The 20,109-nt window shown below is 39.5% G+C and overlaps 1 protein-coding gene across 18 annotated transcripts in view; it reads right to left on the bottom strand.

Annotated features, from left to right (window-relative positions):
- Positions 1-20,109, bottom strand: part of SGMS1 (sphingomyelin synthase 1) — a 305,701-nt gene that overhangs the window by 63,886 nt on the left and 221,706 nt on the right. For 3 of the 18 annotated variants that reach the window (XM_059054011.2, XM_067025104.1, XM_067025117.1), the window contains one exon: positions 3,129-3,248. The exons of 12 other annotated variants lie outside the window; for them this stretch is intronic. The gene's annotated coding sequence lies outside the window, so the exon portion shown is untranslated. Of the gene's footprint in view, positions 1-3,128; positions 3,249-15,305; positions 15,395-15,894; positions 15,936-20,109 lie in introns of those variants that run through there. 3 more of the 18 variants (XM_067025112.1, XM_067025113.1, XM_067025114.1) reach the window with 3 other exon arrangements.

Genomic DNA, 20,109 nt, shown 5'->3' with positions numbered 1-20,109 from the left:
TTCAACAATAAGAAACAGACTAAATGAATCAGTACCCTTATAAGTAATTCCACAAAATTATAATTTATATCTTCTTGGAAAATGTTCAATGATGTGGAAGAATGTATGTGATATTCTATATTGCAAATTTTAAGCAAGTTTCTGTTCAGTATATATATATGACATGATCGTGGTTCTGTGATAACTGTATCACAGATAGAATACATTACGCACAGAAGATAAGACTTTAGGTCTACACACCAAACTGATGACAGTTACCTCTGGTGACTTAACAATTCTACTTATCTTCTTACAGTTCAAAAGTCATTATAATGAACATTATTTTTCTAATCAATACAAGGCTATAATAAACAAACATAAATAAATAGCTGTTTTAAAAGTAGATGCCCTCCCTCAATTACATACACACACTTGCCCTCTCTCTCTACCCACCTCCTACTGAAAAACCCCCAGACACAACCTTTGTCCTGTGTTATCGACAGAAACAGAGGAGCGACTGTGGAGCTGGCAGATTAAATTTAGCAGACAGATCCAAGTTAGAGTTCCTCTCAAAGAACTCCTGGAAATAGCTCTGGTCTCATGAAACTGAACTTCCTTGGTCTGTCACTCTGGGCTTCATTTTATGAGCTTCTGATTTTATCAAATGGCCACAGGAATTACATACTATTAAAATTAGCACCACAGTATGCTCGTTGGGGTAACTTCTTGGCAAAGAGCAACTTGTTTTCTGCATTTCTTTGAAACACTTAATACATGCATATCAAAATAACAAAGGTCAAAGTCTTCAGAAGTAGGTTATTAACTTCAGGAGTTACAATCAACAGTACAATAGATTCTTATTAAGAAGGAAAAAAAAACTTTTAAAAAATGAATGCTTAAATCTCTTATGTGAAGGTACTTTATAAATTATAAAATTACCCAATTCTCAAAGCAAAAATTTTGGGTAAGTTTATTGTACCCATTTTGCAGGTGAGGACATGGAGGCTCAGAAAGTAAGTGATCTCAAGTTAGATCTTTAGCACTGAAATAGTGCTACAATTATATTACATCGAAGAATTTTCCAGAATTTACCACTAAGTTATTTAGACTTGAACAGAGCCCAATGATCCACTTCTGTTTTTCTTTTAAAGTTAAAAAGACTTCCAATGTAATTATATTTTTTCAAGATTTTAAAAATTTATAGATGATTTTTTTTTCTTGCGTTCTCCTCTTTGGCCTGAACTTTTAAAACAATCTACTCATTTTTCCAAAATATCAATTTCCAGTAAGACAAAAAGATGGTTTTCTTCTTGTATCTTTTGCATTAAACAGTATAAGCTTCACTTATACATTAAAGAGTATAAGCTTCACTTGTGCCAACGATATTTATAGAGAAAAGTTTGAGAGCTGTGCAGCAAGAAGAGACAGAAACATGGTATTTATAATTTGGAGATGCAGGATGTAGAAAGTATTTGAAAAAAATCAGAACAGCTTTATAATGAATAGTTTTCATTTTTGTTGGTAAAAATTTATATAACTGATTTGGCTGCATCATGTGATATTTAAATTGCCTTAAATATAAAATTCTCTATTAATATTGCTCTATATATACACAAAACATGTATCAATATATCATATAATTTTATAATAGTAACAAAATATACACATTGCTTTTTTTCAACAGGCACAAAGTTGTTATTCTTCCTTTTTTTTCCTTCTCCCAGTATAAGGAGTGTCTAATGAGGATAGAGTTTGGCTCAGGGCTAATGTTTTGAACACACATATTTAAACATGAGGCAGCCATATGGCATAGTGGTTAAAATGAGCTTTGGAATCTCTAAGACTGGGTTAAATTCTTCCTCCTTCCTTCACTAATAATAACTACCATTTGTATGATCTTAGGTGAGTTACCTAACATTTGAATCTCTTGTTGCCTCATCTCTAAAATGAGAATTAATATCGATCTCAGCTGGCTTAAAACATTTTTTTCTTTTTCTTTTGATATAATTTTAGATTTACATAAAAGCTGCAATAATAGAACAGAAAACTGAGGTATACCCTTCACCCCATTTCTCCTGTGTTAACAACTTAGATAACCATAGCACAGTTAACAAAATAAGGAAATTAACAATATTATAATATTATTAACTTAAAAACAGATCTTATTTGAATTTCACCATTTTCCCCAGATGTCCTCTTTCTGTTCTCACAATCTTTTAGTTATTGTGTCTCCTTAATCTCCTCCAATACATGGCTGCTCCCCAATCTTTCCTTGCCTTTACGATCTTGACACTATTGAAGAATAATAGTTATTCTGAAGAATGTCTCTCAGTTTGGGTTTCTCAGATGTTTTCATGATTAAAGTTATACGTTTTTGGCAGGAATACCCAGAAGTGATGTCGTGTCCTATTCAGTACATCGTGTCAAAGGGTCCATGATGTTTATATGTCATGTCGGGTGTAATGCTAACCTGATCTCTTGTTTAAGTTGGCAAACTCAGAAAGTTGTTTTTGTACGCGGTGTTTCTGGAACTTGTCTTTAACAAGTGGCAGCAATTGTTACGGTAAAATCCAAACTAAGAACAGAAGTTTTGGAATTAGGTAGACTTGGGTTCCAATGCCCATTTTACTGGTTCCTGCCATGTGACCATGGGCGAGTTTTTTAACTTCCCCAGTGCCCGCAGTGTCCAATAAAGACAAAACTACCTGTAAAGCTGATAAGAAGCTGTTATAAAGTTAAGAAGATGAAATGAAATATGTAAAGCACTCAGTGCCTGCAGTTTATGCATATTCCATGAAATCAACCACTATTATTACTTTTTAAGTAAGTTACTATTTTTTCTGCAAAATAATCACTATGGCTTAAGACAAAGAAATCTGAGATCTGGGGAAAAAAGTGGGTTGGAGCATTGTGGGAGTAGGTTGGAAAGATGTCAGATGAGGGGGGAAGGCATGGAAGAGCCAACAGGACATCCCTCTTACTCCATCTCATCTTCCCATTGCAAAAACTGGCATTGTAAGTACAGCCAGAGAACATGAAGGCATTTGTGTTTGATTTCTGACAGGTTAACCCCATGATGCAAGAACCAATTCTCTGCTATACACCATGGAGGCTTCTCCCTCATTTGTTCTCTCTTGTAAAATCATTACCTTCTGCTTGCTGGGATCTCTTGCAGGGATTTTTAGGCTGTGACATAGGACAGCAAACTTTTTTCTTCTGCAGCTGCCTCTGCTGTTATAACTCAGGTGTAGACCGCTAGGAGGGCAATTCTAGGACACACATAACATACGGTAGTTAAAATATATCCCTCCTTTTAAAATATAAGCCTAACCCTAAAGAAACCAAAAATAAAGTAAATGTAAAATTAATCCTGGGGGGACCTGGATTTTAAATACTTCTCCGTCAGACCATATGAAGGATCATAAAACTACTGCACCACAGCCTTTGTGGATTTAACCACAGCTTTGGAAAACCACATTATTATTCACAGACATGAGAGAGTAATAAATATGTACTGCATTACTCCACAGAGCTTAGATGTTGATTACAAAGGCATTAGAGCATCATTAAGTGTTGAAGTATTGATAACTAGAAAATCAATAATGTGATACAACAGTCTTCTATAGGATACTATTATTACCAGCCAAGCTTTACAGCATCCGTACCTTAAGACACCAGGAAGCTAATAGCCACCTACCAAGTTCTCTCTATGCCAAAGTGGGAACCTGGATGCCACAGAGGTAAAATAACATGCGTGTGTAGTTCTCTGCAAAGACCAATCTGCCAGATGGAGACTGATGCTCTGGCTCCCAGGCCAGGATGAGGACCACTGGCTCAAGTGATCTATAAATGACTTTGAAGAGCACTGAATTTTCAGAGGGCGGGTTAAGCAGAGAACTAAGCGGGGTCAAGAGTCCAGGGTCTTTTCTCAGCGCAGGCCCACGTGTGAGAGGGAAAGTCCATTACTTCCTTGTATTCTCACCCTCCTGCTCCGCCTCCTAGCTAACATTACGGAGAGTTTACCAGGACCTAAGCTTTTTACACTATAATCTCACTGCAGTCAAAGCAATCCTACGAAAAGGGTGAAGAATCCCTATTGACAGGTGAGGACCTAGGCCCCAGAAGTGAGGTGAGACACTCAAGGTCACACACCCGAGCAGGGCTCCTCCGACACTGGGCTCCAATGTCTGTGTGCTCCACTACTGAGCAGGACGCCTCCTAGTGGGAAGCCATCCCTTCCCTTCAAACCATGGGGTAATAAAGCTGAGAGAAGACTCTGGAACGTGTTTTCAGTTCCTTAAAATGAGGTGCACTGTTACCACAAGCCCTGTTACCGACAAATTCGTCTCTCTTCTTTCCGAGCGGTTTCAGGAGCATACTTCTGGGTCAAACACTCCACCACTGGGGAGGCCCCTAAAGAACACAGGGCGTTCCCACCTCCTCCGCCCTCCGCCCAGGCTAACACGTCCACTGCCCAGCCTGGCTCCAACAGCTGAGAGACAATATCAGCGCTCGTGCGGAGCCTGAGCTGTGGACACAGTCCCCGTTCCTGGAGTGCCCCTCGCGCTCCAGGGCGTCCTCTGCATGTACCACGCAGACAATTCCTGAACGCAGATCACGTCTACAAAGCAGCGGGTCACATCAGGGGATACATTTCCTAGAGAAGGAAGTTCCACACAGTTTCACTTTCCTCAACACTTAGGAAAAGGTATTTCTTTCTTTCTTCAAAAAGGACTTTCCCCCTTACTACAAAAACAATACGTTCTCCTTATAAAAGATTCAAATGATACAGAAGTACATTCAAGTTAGACTGGAAGGAAGGAAGACAAGGAGGGAGGGAGGGAGGGAGGGCAAGCAAGCTTCCTCAGCTCCATCCTTTAGAAATAACTAGTGCTAACAGTCTGATGTACATGCTTCAGGACTTTAAAAAAATGCAAATGTAATTGTTCAATGAAAAAAGCAAGGGAGCAGATTCACACGTATTGTATAATACCATGGGTCTAAAAGAGAGGGAAGGAAGGAGATATATACATACTTGCTAATATACACATAAAATATGACTTGAAAGCTTCAAAATAGTCAATATGAACTGACTCCAGGGAGTGGACTTGGGTGGCAAGGATGAGAAGTATACTTGTCACGGTACATCCTTTCTTACCATTTGAACATGGAACCATGTGAATATATTATCTACTCAAAATATTAGCAGAGTTAAATACTGAAACAGAGAAAATGGATTTTTTAAAAGCCCAAAACAGTGCCTAGCATAGAGTTGGCACTCCATGGATATTGCAGAATGAATGAAACAAATGAGACTATGTCTTCCAATATAATAGGAATTACTGTCCTCACAGGACACACCCTGTCCTAAGTCACCTACCACATACAAGGACAAAAGAACAAAAACACTTGATTACTGACAAGGAAAGTGACCATGATTGGCTCTTATAAGAGGAACAGTAAATATAAATTAAGAGTGAAAGAAGATTTTAGATTGCATCTAGCAACTGGCAAAGATATCAACCACCATTCTGAACATTTTCTCCCAAGACTCCTGTGGGCAGAGAGAGGATAAACATAGCCACTCAAAAGTCTGGATGCATAGACTTTTTAACAAGGAAGGACAATGTTTTATGTTTAGTTGACCTTAAAATTACATGTAAATTTTGTATTTTTGTATTCTCTATAATAATGGTTATAGTCATACAAAAACCACTTTGCCCAAATCTTTAAGAAATATGTGTTTATCATGTTACTTGACACCTCTTGACCTACTACCTCACATATGGGGGAATTCAAGCACCCCGACTGTAAAATTAGAGTCTAGCTGAATCTTGAAATTCTAAACAAACTGGGGTCATCAAAGCAAGTGCTTTACCCAAGATCACACGGCAAAGACTAGCAAAGCTGAGACCAGGCTGTGAGAGCAGTTTCTCAGTGAGAGCCTAAGATTTGACTGAAGTCTTTCTCTGTGTCTTTCTCCCCACCTCCAACCAACATGCACACAGCTACTACCGGCTCCCCCAAACAAAAGCCCTTCCATAGCTGTCTGGGTCTGGAGGCCCACGCCCATTTGCAGAAATGCTTAGTCCAGCTATGCCCAAGAAACATAAAACCTCTAACAAGCCCTGTATCTCTTTAGACTTTGTATGAAGCTTTTTGTTTTTATAAACAAAACTGTTTCTAAGCACTTCAGTAATTATTTTGGCTGCACCATTTGCATATTGGTTAATGCACTCACTGCAGATCTGTGTCTTTTATTTATTTGATAAGACCAGAACCTTGGTATGACAACATGTGGTTAACCAACGATTTGGTTAACTATGTTTGATATTTGTAGTGAGGTGGATGGACCTAGAGTCTGTCATACAGAGTGAAGTAAGTCAGAAAGAGAAAAACAAATACCGTATGCTAACACATATATATGGAATCTAAAAAAAAGGTCTGCTGAACCTAGGGGCAGGACAGGAATAAAGACACAGACATAGAGAATGGACTTAAGGACACAGGGAGGGGGAAGGGTAAGCTGGGACGAAGTGAGAAAGTAGCACTGACATATATACACTACCAAATGTAAACTAGATAGCTAGTGGGAAGCAGCTGCATCGCACGGGGAGATCAGCTCAGTGCTTTGTGACCTAGAGGGATGGGACAGGGAGAGTGGGAGGGAGACGATATGGGGATATATGTATACATATAGCTGATTCACTTTGTTATACAGCAGAAACAAACACAACATTGTAAAGCAATAATACTCCAATAAAGATGTTAAAAAAACAGACAACCAAAAAAAGTTTGAAAACAGAACTGCCTGTTGTTTAACATCTTCCATAATACACACATCCCCCTGATTTTAGCTGGCTTGGCTTTCCCTTAATTTTTTCAAAGCAACTTCATATTAAAATTAGATTATCCTATTTTACACAAAGAATTCCTTGAATAATAAACATCGGTTAAAATATCTGCACTGAAATTATATTCAATTCTTACTCAGAACACTTGATACTTTATATATGTGTAATGTCCATAAATCAAATACATAAATCATGTTTTACAAAAGACACCGGCTGGAGAGAGAAGACGGCGGAAGAGTAAGACGCGGAGATCACCTTTCCTCCCCACAGATACATCAGAAATACATCTACACGCGGAACTGCTCCTATAGAACACCCACTGAACGCTGGCAGAAGACCTCAGACCTCCCAAAAGGCAAGAAACTCCCCACGTACCTGGGTAGGGCAAAAGAAAAAAAGAATAAACAGAGACAAAAGAACAGGGACGGGACCTGCGCGAGTGGGAGGGAGCTGTGAAGGAGGAAAGGTTTCCACACACTAGAAGCCCCTTCGTGGGCGGAGACTGCGGGTGGCGGAGGGGGAAGCTTCAGAGCCGCGGAGGAGAGCGCAGCAACAGAGTGCGGTGGACAAAGTGGAGAGATTCCCGCAGAGGATCGGTGCCGACCGGCACTCACCAGCCCGAAAGGCTTGTCTGCTCACCCAGCGGGACGGGCGGGGGCTGGGAGCTGAGGCTCGGGCTTTGGTCGGATGCCGGGAGAGGACTGGGGTTGGCTGCGTGAACACAGCCTGAAGGGGCTAGTGCGCCATGGCTAGCCGGGAGGGAGTCCGCAAAAAAGTCTGGAGCTGCCAAAGAGGCAAGAGACCTTTTCTTCCCTCTTGGCTCCCTGGGGTGCGAGAAGAGGGGATTAAGCAAGTCCCTTAAAGAAGCTCCAGAAACAGGCGCAAGCCGCGGCTATCAGCGCGGACACCAGAGACGGGCATGAGACGCTCAGGCTGCTGCTGCCGCCACCAAGAAGCCTGTGTGCGAGCACAGGTCACTCTCCACACCTCCCCTCCCAGAAGCCTGTGCAGCCCGCCACTGCCAGGGTCCCGTGATCCAGGGACAACTTCCCCGGGAGAACGCACGGTGCGCCTCAGGCTGGTGCAATGTCACGACGGCCTCTGCCGCCACAGGCTCACCCCGCATCCCTACCCCACCCTCCCCGCGGCCTGAGGGAGCCAGAGCCCCCCAAACAGCTGCTCCTTTAACCCCGTCCTGTCTGAGCGAAGAGCAGACGCCCTCGGGCGACCTATTGCAGAGGCGGGGACAAGTCCAAAGCTGTACCCCAGGAGCTGTGCGAACAAAGAGGAGAGGGGGAGGTCTCCTCCAGCAGCTTCAGAAGCTGCGGATTAAAGCTCCACAATCAATTTGAAGTGCCCTGCATCTGTGGAATACCTGAATAGACAGCGAATCATCCCAAGTTGAGGAGGTGGACTTTGGGAGCAAGATATATTATTATTTTCTCCTTTTTCTCTTTTTGTGAGTGTGTACGTGTGTGCTGCTGTGTGACATTTTGTCTGTATAGCTTTGATTTAACCATTTGTCCTAGGGTTCTGACGGAACCGTTTTGTTTTCTTTTTTCACTTTAAAAAATTTTTCTTCTTAATAATTATTTTTTATTTTACTAACTTTATTTTATCCTACTTTATTTTATCTTCTCTTTCTTTCTTTCTTCTCTTCCTCCCTCTCTTCCTCCCTTCCTCCTTCCTTCCTTTCTTTCCTTTCTATTTTTTCTCCCTTTTATTCTGAGCCGTGTGGATTAAAGGCTCTTGGTGATCCAGCCAGGCATCAGGGCTGTGTCTCTGAGGTGGGACACTGGTCCACAACAGGCCTCCCAGCTCCACGTAATATCAAACGGTGAAAATCTCCCAGAGATCTCCATCTCAACATCAAGACCGAGTTTCACTCAATGACCAGCAAGCTACAGTGCTGGACACCCTATGTCCAACAACTAGCAAGACAGGACTACAGACCCATCCATTAGCAGAGAGGGTGCCTAAAATCATAATAAGGCTACAGACACCCCAAAACACACCACCAGACGTGGACCTGCCCACCAGAAAGACAAAATCCAGCCTCATCCACCAGAACACAGGCACTAGTCCCTTCAACCAGGAAACCTACTCAACCCACTGAACCAACCTTAGCCACTGAGGACAGACACCAAAAACAATGGGAACTATGAACCTGCAGCCTGCAAAAAGGAGACCCCAAACACAGTAAGATAAGCAAAATGAAAAGACAGAAAAACACACAGCAGGTGAAGGAGCAAGGTAAAAACCCACCAGGCCTAACAAATGAAGAGGAAATAGGCAGTCTACCTGAAAAAGAATTCAGAATAATGATAGTAAACATGATCCAAAATCTTGGAAATAGAATAGACAAAATGCAAGAAACACTTAACAAGGACCTAGAAGAAATAAAGAGGAAGCAAGCAATGATGAGCAACACAAAAATGAAATTAAAAATACTCTAGATGGGATCAATAGCAGAATAACTGAGGCAGAAGAACGGATAAGTGACCTGGAAGATAAAATAGTGGAAATAACTACTGCAGAGCAGAATAAAGAAAAAAGAATGAAAAGAACTGAGGACAGTCTCAGAGACCTCTGGGACAACATTAAACACACCAACATTCGAATTATAGAGGTTCCAGAAGAAGAGAAAAAGAAAGGGATTGAGAAAATATTTGAAGAGATTATAGTTGAAAACTTCCCTAATATGGGAAAGGAAATAGTTAATCAAGTCCAGGAAGCAGAGAAGGTCCTATACAGGATAAATCCAAGGAGAAACATGCCAAGACACATATTAAACAAACTATCAAAAATTAAATACAAAGAAAACATATTAAAAGCAGCAAGGGAAAAACAACAAGTAACACATAAGGGAATCCCCATAAGGTTCACAGCTGATCTTTCAGCAGAAACTCTGCAAGCCAGAAGGGAGTGGCAGGACATATTTAAAGGGATGAAGGAGGTAAACCTACAACCAAGATTACTCTAACCAGCAAGGATCTCATTCGGATTTGATGGAGAAATTAAAACCTTTACAGACAAGCAAAAGGTGAGAGAGTAACGCACCACCAAAAGAGCGTGACAACAAATGCTAAAGGTGCTTCTCTAGGCAAGAAACACAAGAGAAGGAGAAGACCTACAAGAACAAATTCGAAACAATTAAGTAAATGGTAACAGGAACATACATATCGATAATTACCTTAAATGTAAATGGATTAACTGCTCCAACCAAAAGACACACACTGGCTGAATGGATACAAAAACAAGACCCATATATATGCTGTCTATAAGAGACCCATTTCAGGACTAGGGACACATTCAGACTGAAACTGAGGGGATGGAAAAAGATATTCCATGCAAATGGAAATCAGAAGAAAGCTGGAGTAGCAATTCTCATATCAGACAAAATAGACTTTAAAATAAAGACTGCTACAAGAGACAAAGAAGGACACTACGTAATGATTAAGGGATCGATCCATGAAGAAGATATAACAATTGTAAATATTTATGCACGTAACACAGGAGCACCTCAATACATAAAGCAAATACTAACAGCCATAAAAGGAGAAATTGACAGTAACACAATCACAGTAGGGGACTTTAACAGCCCACTTTCACCAATGGACAGATTATCCAAATTGAAAATAAATAAGGAAACACAAGTTTTAAAGTATACATTAAACAAGATGGACTTAATTGATATTTATAGGACATTCCATCAAAAAACAACAGAATACACATTTTTCTCAAGTGCTTATGGAACATTCTCCAGGATAGATCATATCTTGGGTCACAAATCTAGCCTTGGTAAATTTAAGAAAATTGAAATCGTATCAAGTATCTTTTCCGACCACAACACTATGAAACTAGATATCAATTACAGGAAAAAATCTGTAAAAAATACAAACACATGGAGGCTAAACAATACACTACTTAATAACGAAGTAATCATTGAAGAAATCAAAGAGGAAATAAAAAAATACTTAGAAACAAATGACAATGGAGACAAGACGACCCAAAACCTATGGGATGCAGCAAAAGCAGTTCTAAGAGGGAAGTTTATAGCAATATGATCCTACCTTAAGAAACAGGAAACATCTCGAATAAACAACTCAACCTTGCACCTAAAGCAATTAGAGAAAGAAGAACATAAAAACGCCAAATTTAGCAGAAGGAAAGAAATCATAAAGATCAGATCAGTAATAAATGAAAAAGAAATGAAGGAAACGATAACAAAGATAAATAAAACTAAAAGATGGTTCTTTGAGAAGATAAACAAAATTGATTAACCATCAGCCAGATTCAAGAAAAAGAGGGATAAGACCCAAATCAATAGAATTAGGAATGAAAAAGAAGAAGCAACAACAGACACTGCAGAAGTACAAACTATTATTAGAGATTACTACAAGCAACTGCATGCCAATAAAATGGACAACCTGGAAGATATGGACAAATTCGTAGAAATGCACAACCTGCTGAGACTGAACCAGGAAGAAATAGAAAATATGAACAGACCAATCACAAGCACTGAAATTGAAACTGTGATGAAAAATCTTCCAACAAACAAAAGCCCAGGACCAGATGGCTTCACAGGCAAATTCTATCAAACATTTAGAGAAGAGCTAACACCTATCCTTCTCAAACTCTTCCAGAAGATAGTAGAGGGAAGAACACTCCCAAACTCATTCTATGAGGCCACCATAACCCTGATACCAAAACCAGACAAAGATGTCACAAAGAAAGAAAACTACAGGCCAATATCATTGATGAATATAGACGCAAAAATCCTCAAGAAAATACTAACAAACAGAATCCGAGAGCACATTAAAAGGATCATACACCATGATCAAGTGGGGTTTATTCCAGGAATGCAAGAATTCTTCAATGTACTCAAATCAATCAATGTGATACACCATATCAACAAACTGAAGGAGAAAAAACATATGATCATCTCAATAGATGCAGAGAAAGCTTTTGACAAAATTCAACACCCATTTATGATAAAAACCCTGCAGAAAGTAGGCATAGAGGGAACCTACCTCAACATAATAAAGGCCATATATGACAAACCCACAGCCAACATCATCCTCAATGGTGAAAAACTGAAACCACTTCCACTAAGATCAGGAAAAGACATGGTTGCCCACTCTCATCACTCTTATTCAACATAGTTTTGGAAGTTCTAGCCACAGCAATCAGAGAAAATAAAGAAATAAAAGGAATCCACATCAGAAAAGAAGAAGTAAAGCTGTTACTGTTTGCAGATGACATGATACTATACATAGAGAATCCTAAGGATGCTACCAGAAAACTATTAGAGCTAATCAATGAATTTGGTAAAGTAGCACTATACAAAATTAATGCACAGAAATCTCTGGCATTTTTATACACTAATGATGAAAAACCTGAGAGTGAAATTTAGAAAACACTCCCATTTACCACTGCAACAAAAAGAATAAAATATCTAGGAATAAACCTGCCTAAGGAGACAAAAGACCTGTACACAGAAAATTATAAGACACTGATGAAAGAAATTAAACATGATACAATAGATGGAGAGATATACCATGTTCTTGGATTGGAAGAATCAACATTGTGAAAATGACTCTACTACCCAAAGCAATCTACAGATTCAATGCAATCCCTATCAAACTACCACTGGCATTTTTTACAGAACTAGAACAAAAAATTTCACAATTTGTGTGGAAACACAAGAGACCGTGAATAGCCAAAGCAATCTTGAGAACGAAAGATGAAGCTGGAGGAATCAGGCTCCCTGACTTCAGACTATACTACAAAGCTACAGTAATCAAGGCAATATGGTACTGGCATAAAAAAATAAATATAGATCAATGGTACAGGATAGAAAGCCCAGAGATAAACCCACACACATATGGTCACCTTACCTTTGATAAAGGAGGCAAGAATATACAGTGGAGAAAAGACAGCCTCTTCAATAAGTGGTGCTAGGAAAACTGGACAGCTATATGTAAAAGTATGAAATTAGAACACTCCCTAACACCACACCCCAAAATAAACTCAAAATGGATTAAAGACCTAAATGTAAGGCCAGACACTATCAAACTCTTAGAGGAAAACATAGGCAGAACACTCTATGACATAAATCACAGCAAGATCCTTTTTGACCCACCTCCTAGAGAAATGGAAATTTAAAAAAAATAAACAAATGGGACCTAAGGAAACTTAAAAGCTTTTGCACAGCAAAGGATACCATAAACAAGACCAAAAGACAACCCTCAGAATGGGAGAAAATAGTTGCAAATGAAGCAACTGACAAAGGATTAATCTCCAAAATTTACAAGCAACTCATGCAGCTCAATAACAAAAAACCAAACAACCCAATCCAAAAATGGGCAGAAGACATAAATAGACATTTCTCCAAAGAAGATATACAGATTCCCAACAAACACATGAAAGAATGCTCAACATCATTAATCATTAGAGGAATGCAAATCAAAATTACAATGAGATATCTCACACCGGTCAGAATGGCCATCATCAAAAAATCTAGAAACAATAAATGCTGGAGAGGGTGTGGAGAAAAGGGAACACTCTTGTGCTTCTGGTGGGAATGTAAATTGATACAGCCACTATGGAGAACAGTATGGAGGTTCCTTAAAAAATTACAAATAGAACTACCATACGACCCAAGAATCCCACTACTGGGCATATACTCTGAGAAAACCGTAATTCAAAAAGGGTCATGTACCACAATGTTCACTGCAGCTCTATTTACAATAGCCAGGACATGGAAGCAACGTAAGTGCCCATCAACAGATGAATGGATAAAGAAGATGTGGCACATATATACAATGGAATATTACTCAGCCATAAAAAGAAATGAAACTGAGTTATTTGTAGTGAGGTGGATGGACCTGGAGTCTGTCATACAGAGTGAAGTAAGTCAGAAGGAGAAAAACAAATACCGTATGCTAACACATATATATGGAATCTAAGAAAAAAAAATGTCATGAAGAGACTAGGGCTAGAACCGGAATAAAACACAGACCTACTAGAACATGGACTTGAGGATATGGGGAGGGGGAAAGGTAAGCTGTGACAAGGTGAGAGAGTGGCATGGACAGATATACACTGCCAAACGTAGGGTGGATAGCTAGTGGGAAGCAGCCACATGGCACAGGGAGATCAGCTAGGTGGTTTGTGACCACCTAGAGGGGTGGGATAGGGAGGGTGAGAGGGAGGGAGACACAAGAGGGAAGAGATATGGGAACATATGTATTTGTATAACTGATTCACTTTGTTGTAAAGCAGAAACTAACACACCATTGTAAAGCAGTTATACTCAAAGATGTTAAAAAAATTACATAGAAAAAAAACCAACAAACCAAAAAACAAAAGACACCTGCAGCAGACAAGCTCAGCAGGAAATCAATTTTAACTGGTGAAAGAAAAGAAAGTATCTCTGGGAGAAACAAGTATACACATTTTTAGATTGCTACTATAAAAATTTCCTGAAGCATCAGCTCTGAAGAATCACTCTATTCCCTCAGGGAATCTAAGCCAACAGAATGTCCATGTCTAGATGTTTTCAGAGGAACTGGGAAATTTGATGCCTGTACAAATTCCTACAGGGGTGAAGGAATGTCCAAACAATTTCTCTCCTGGATCAAATATCTCTAGTCCCCAGGAAAAATTTCAGAGATTTTAGGATCAAATTAATTCCACTCTGTCACATAGTAACCAGTTCATGAAGGCAAAAATGGTGATGGTGATATGGTCTGTGTCTGGGTCTGGGATAGCACTGGAGAGAGGTGGAAACCAATGTCATGGGGAAGAGACCATGGTGTTAGGAATCAGTTCCAAAAGTGCTGTGCTTGCTGCCCTGGCCCCATCTTGGAATAAGACCCAATAAGAGGACAGTCTTCCCCAAGCATCTCCAAGACCTTATCCGAGGTGGCGTGAATTTCCCAAACATTTGATACAAAAATGTTCAAGTATAAAGGAAAAGGCAAGTTCCAATTTCACAACATTCTAAAGCAACTCAAAAACCATCCAAAGCAGAAAGACTTCTAGACTAGGAGACATAAGACCTAAAGTCAAGTCAATGACTACCCCCTCCCATCTTTCAACTTCTCTTTTGAGTTTATTGGGCAGAAATTTAATATCTTTCCTCCCTCACAATGCTATTGTTGGACTTGAATATGACAAAACCATGAAATGCTGCACAGATTATTATATTACCCAAATGATGGCAAATTTATAAATGATTACATTGTAATATCAACAGTTTCCTGTCTAGGTAACTACAGAAACAAAATAGATCTAGATACAATCCTTTAGACAGTTTTATCCAAAGCTATGGTTTCTGTATGAGTTTAATAAATAATACAAATCATTATGACTTAGATTTGGGTCTACTTCTTCTAAACATAACATCACTCAATGAAGGCCTAGCCTTACACCTGACTCTACAGGTTAAGGAGGCAGCAGTCATACCTCTGGGTTCTATTAGTAACTGGACCGTGAACTTCACACCAGCAGGGCTGTCCTCCTCAGGATGCCTGAAGACCAGCCCATCAAGCACCATGCAGAAGACAATGCTTCCAGAAAAGTGCACCTTTATAACTCCACCAGGGCACAGTCCAAGAGTTATTTCAGTAACAAGAGAAAGAAAAGTCAACAGACAAAAAGTAAATAATTGAATAACAAACATGAAAACAAAGTATTGGGAAGGAAATGGAATGATGTCTGAGATTTGCTTTGGCCCCCTTTCTCCCTCCCCTGACCCCGAACAAAGTAGGGTAGAGGGAAAGGTAGAACAAGAACCAGAGAAAGCTGCTGGGTGATAAGGATATAGAGTGTGCTACTAGTCACTCCATATTTTCAAAAATTGTCATTATAAAATGTTTTTTAAGCCATAATTTAGTATGAACCCAATTTTTGTTTTGAAAATGACACACGAACACACACAAAAAACATAAGGCACCCAGAAAAAAGAAATAAAAATAAAATAAATACATCCAAAAAATCTATGTTGGGTGGTGGGGTGAAACACACAGCTGCTAATCAGAGAGCCAGTACTCACAGTAAACAGAAGTTCTTTCCACCAAGCCTCAGGCATTCATCAACAGCTACTGGAGCTACCACTGCTTAATTAAAAAAAAATTTTTTTAAGCTGTACAATACGATGAGTTGATATACACATACACTGTGAAACCACCATGTCTTTAATAACCTACCCACACATACAACATTCCCTGAACAAGGTAAGACCTGACCCTGAAAGTACACCCAAATATTACCCACCCTACAGTCCCCACAGGCAGTGGGGCTTTTACACATTGCTCTTTCCTCAAAGAATGAAAACATTTCCAGATTCTCTACGTAAATAAACCAGGTCAAGTCAACAATAGGAGAGAAAAAAAAAAAAAGAGGCAAAAAGATCAAACTGTGACACGCAAGAACACCTTACATTAGATGGATGATAAAAATCTAAACACCGCATCCCATTTATTGGGAAGATACATACTAAAGCCTTATTCTGTGTTTCTTTTTCTGTTCTTCCTTCCTTTCTTTCTTTTTTTTTTTTTTTTTTTAAGTATTTCTTCACTTGCTCTACATTTCCTTTTTTGATCCAGAGGCAGACAAGAAAGTCAGAAAATATCTGAGAAACTCCACGAATGGCAGATAAGGATGTGGGTTAAGCAATAATACACTGTTCTAGAAATTCCCTTTGATAAAGGCACTGAGTTCTGAGACTAATTACTAGGGATAGTTACAGAGACTATGGACCTTTTCTGATATCTGTCCCTCAACAAGGAAAAAGATTCTCTGGGCAAAGTGTTTTTTATTAGTATGGACATCCACGATACAGATAATAAAAGCACTGGCTGAACAGTACAGCTTAAAAAGATCTTGCAGGTGAGCTGATAAAGGTCCCCCAAGACAAGGAGATTCTTTTGATCTTACATGTCCTTGGGACACTGTGCTCAGTCATCTTCCCAAAGCAAGGTACTCATTACCCAAATGTCCAGACTCTTGACCTTTGCCCCGAATCATATATCCTCTCTCTACATGGACACACAAAAGCAGGGGGAAAACGGCCACGTAAGCCAATCCTCTGGGTTAAAGGGGAAAATTATTTACATTCCATTCTCACATCTTTCCTCTGTGAAACTTTTTTTTTTTTTGGATGCACTGAGCGGCATGTGGGATCCTAGTTCCCTGACCAGGGATGAAACCCTGTGCCCCCTGCAGTGGAAGCATGGAGTCTCAACCACTGGATCTCCAAGAAAGTTTCTCTCTGAATTTTTAAAAGAAGCTTGCTTTTCTTAAAAACTGGTCAGTTCCTATCTTATGGATAATATGAATCTTATGATGTTTCTCATTTTGCTGTGCCCACCAGGAATCCCTTCACCAAATCTAAAACTGGACTGAACCTAAAGATTCAGTGCTGATATCTAACGAGTCTAAGTGTTTGTTATGTGGATCCCAAATCAAAACGTCCATCGCCAGGCACGTGAATTTCTTCTTCAAGAGAGACGAGAGTCAGAGACGGGAATATGGGTGACGGCATAATGCAGGTTTTCCCCTAGCACTTCGGATGCGTTCTGTACCATAGTTTATGACACATGACAGGGCAGAATTTGTCCAGACTTGATCAAGAACCACATCCACTAAGAAACTCCTCTTGCCAATTCAGTTATCCATAACTTCCAATAGTGTGAATTTTCTCAGAGGGCGTGGTCTTTCAAGAGGTCTGTACAAATTCTGGTATCAGGCACTATGAAATGGAAATCAAAATAAATCTGAGGTAATGCGAAATAAACATGAAACAGCAAAAAAAAAAAAAAACAAGTTTTTTATAGCTATCTACATGTTCTGCTTTAAGTCATAGCTAATTTAATTTGGGGGGCAGGAAAGCAAGACAAGTTTGACCCCAACCTTCAGGCTGTTAGAGCCAAAGCTGCTTTTTTTCTAGTTTTTTGCTTTTCATTCAACACCAAATGGCTTAGCAAGTAATGATTGGTATGAATTTTTTCTGCCTAACTAAAAAGTAAAAATAATGAAGTTAATGACTGCTTCTTAAAAGTGAATCAAGTAATGAACCAAATTCACAAATCACTACATGAACTAGTTATACTTTGAGAACTAATTATCATATATAGAATAACACTGTAATCTGCATGGACTCCTTTTAGCTTTTACGTAACAGGAAAAGCCTGGCAGAAGCACTTGAGTGAGCTGGGAGTTTCCGCTCACATCTAACGCATGAGCTTATCCCTTGAATCCAGGGATATCAAGAGACAGCAAACCTTGAGGTGATGGCAAACTCCATGCCCTGCTCTCTCTAGCCACATGGCTACTTTTTGGTGATTAGATACCAAAAAATGCCTTCATGGGTTACTGTTATGATTAGTATATTGAATTTTTACAACTCGAGATGCAATTCATAGTAAAAAGCATAGGAATGGGTTGGTGGGGTCCCCTGGATACCTTCACCAGTCTGGGACTAGATTAACCCCTCCTTCACAACACACTAAAGCATGTGCATGGCCAAGTAACCAGTCACTGTCACGGACTGGAATCAGCTAAGACAAGCCTGACAACTCTGTTCCCACTGGTCGATATGCAAATGCTTATCACGACTTAAGTTACATTCGCTCTCAACTTGTTTGTGCAGCTTGTACTTGGTTCTGTTATTACATAATTTAACAAAATATTAAGTAATAAAGGAAATTCGAATCTGAAAAAAAGTGACCTGTTGTTTCTATAAAACTAAATTGAACGCTTTAGAAACACTTGACATATGAAAATAGCTAAAAATGACGAAAAATTAGGTGTATTCGAGATAATGTTAACATTCTAAGGGGAAAACATGACTTCTCAATATCTAGACGGATTCAGTACTGAGCTGCTTGGAAAGTTCTGATGTTCTGGATTTAAAGAAATAAAGACTGGACGTCACCGATGGTGCGTCGTGACTATGATTTGTGAGGGAAAGACAATTATGGAACACAAAACAGAGAACCCATATCCAAAGAAACGCTCTTGACACTAAATGAAAGACTAACCGATTCTGAATGTTGATATTTCTAAGTTTAAAAAAATGTTTAAGGTGGGCATGTGTCATTTTTCATTATTTCCACTCTCAAATGATTAACCATCCAACTGGGGGTCCTAAGTGTATTTGATAAAGCTTTCTCTAAGGAACTAAACCAATGTCTGGACTCTCCCGCTCTATTTTCTTCTTTCCTTAATAAGGAACTTGAACAAAAATGAAAGCGAGACAGTTTGCCTTGATGAAATCTCACCCCCCTTTCAGTGGTCATGTTCTCTGGAGTCTGCACTTCCCTAGGCTCTGCAAAGGAGGCTCCCAGGGCTGCCTGCCTGGTGGCCCAGGTTAAACACTGCCTCTGCTCCTCTCTCCTTTGCATTTACAACTGCCTTTATCTCAAGTCCTACTATGCTCAGCTAGGAGCTGAGCAAAGTAAGGCAAAGGTCAATTTACACTACAAAGGTGTTCCTTTCCCCTAGGATGTTGGCATTTCAGAAGATCTATCCATAAGTGGTAGCAGTTTAAGAGTATACAAAAAGGAAGTTAAAAAAAACAAAAAACACAGGACTGTATTGGGGGAGATATTTTGTAACCAGAGATAGCAAGGAACAGGTCAGTCTGAAAGCAAATGAGTTAAAAAGTAGTAAGAACTAGATTTAAACTCCATCTGTGACTTTGGGAAAATTAACAACCTTTCCAAGACAGTTTCCCTGTATAAAAAAATAAGGATAACACCACCTACTTCACAGGATTACATGAAATAAAGAGTTGCAAAGCACCTAGCAGAGTTCAGGCATACAGTAGGTGCTCAATCAATCATGGCTGCTTTTAGCAGTCTACTTCCTCACATCCAACCCCACCACGTACCACATCCTCCAAATGGTATTATTTTTCACATCCTGCTTCCCCCAATTTAAGAACCCAAAGATTCTCTTAAAAGTATCTGGGTTCCCACACCTCAATGATTCCCTAAGCAGCAGCTCAGGGGCTCTGTTATGAAGAAAGCTGTATAGGGCAAGGTAACATTATTTACAAGATATACACTTGTAAATAAATACACACTTTTGTGAAAATATGGGGCACTCAAAATGTGAACATCGGTTTATTTATTAAATTTACTCAAAATTAGTGGCAGTAACAAACAAACAAAAACCCCCAGAAAATAGTCAGTTTATCCTCTTTACATCAATACTCCCAACACATTCTCTTGCAGTGAATCTGATCATCTAAGATCTCTGAAGT

The sequence above is a fragment of the Kogia breviceps genome, chromosome 2 (genome assembly GCF_026419965.1).
Source record: "Kogia breviceps isolate mKogBre1 chromosome 2, mKogBre1 haplotype 1, whole genome shotgun sequence".
Classification (NCBI taxonomy): domain Eukaryota; kingdom Metazoa; phylum Chordata; class Mammalia; order Artiodactyla; family Physeteridae; genus Kogia; species Kogia breviceps.
Note: the sequence above shows the minus strand (reverse complement) of the source record. Positions and strands in the feature narration are given on the sequence as shown.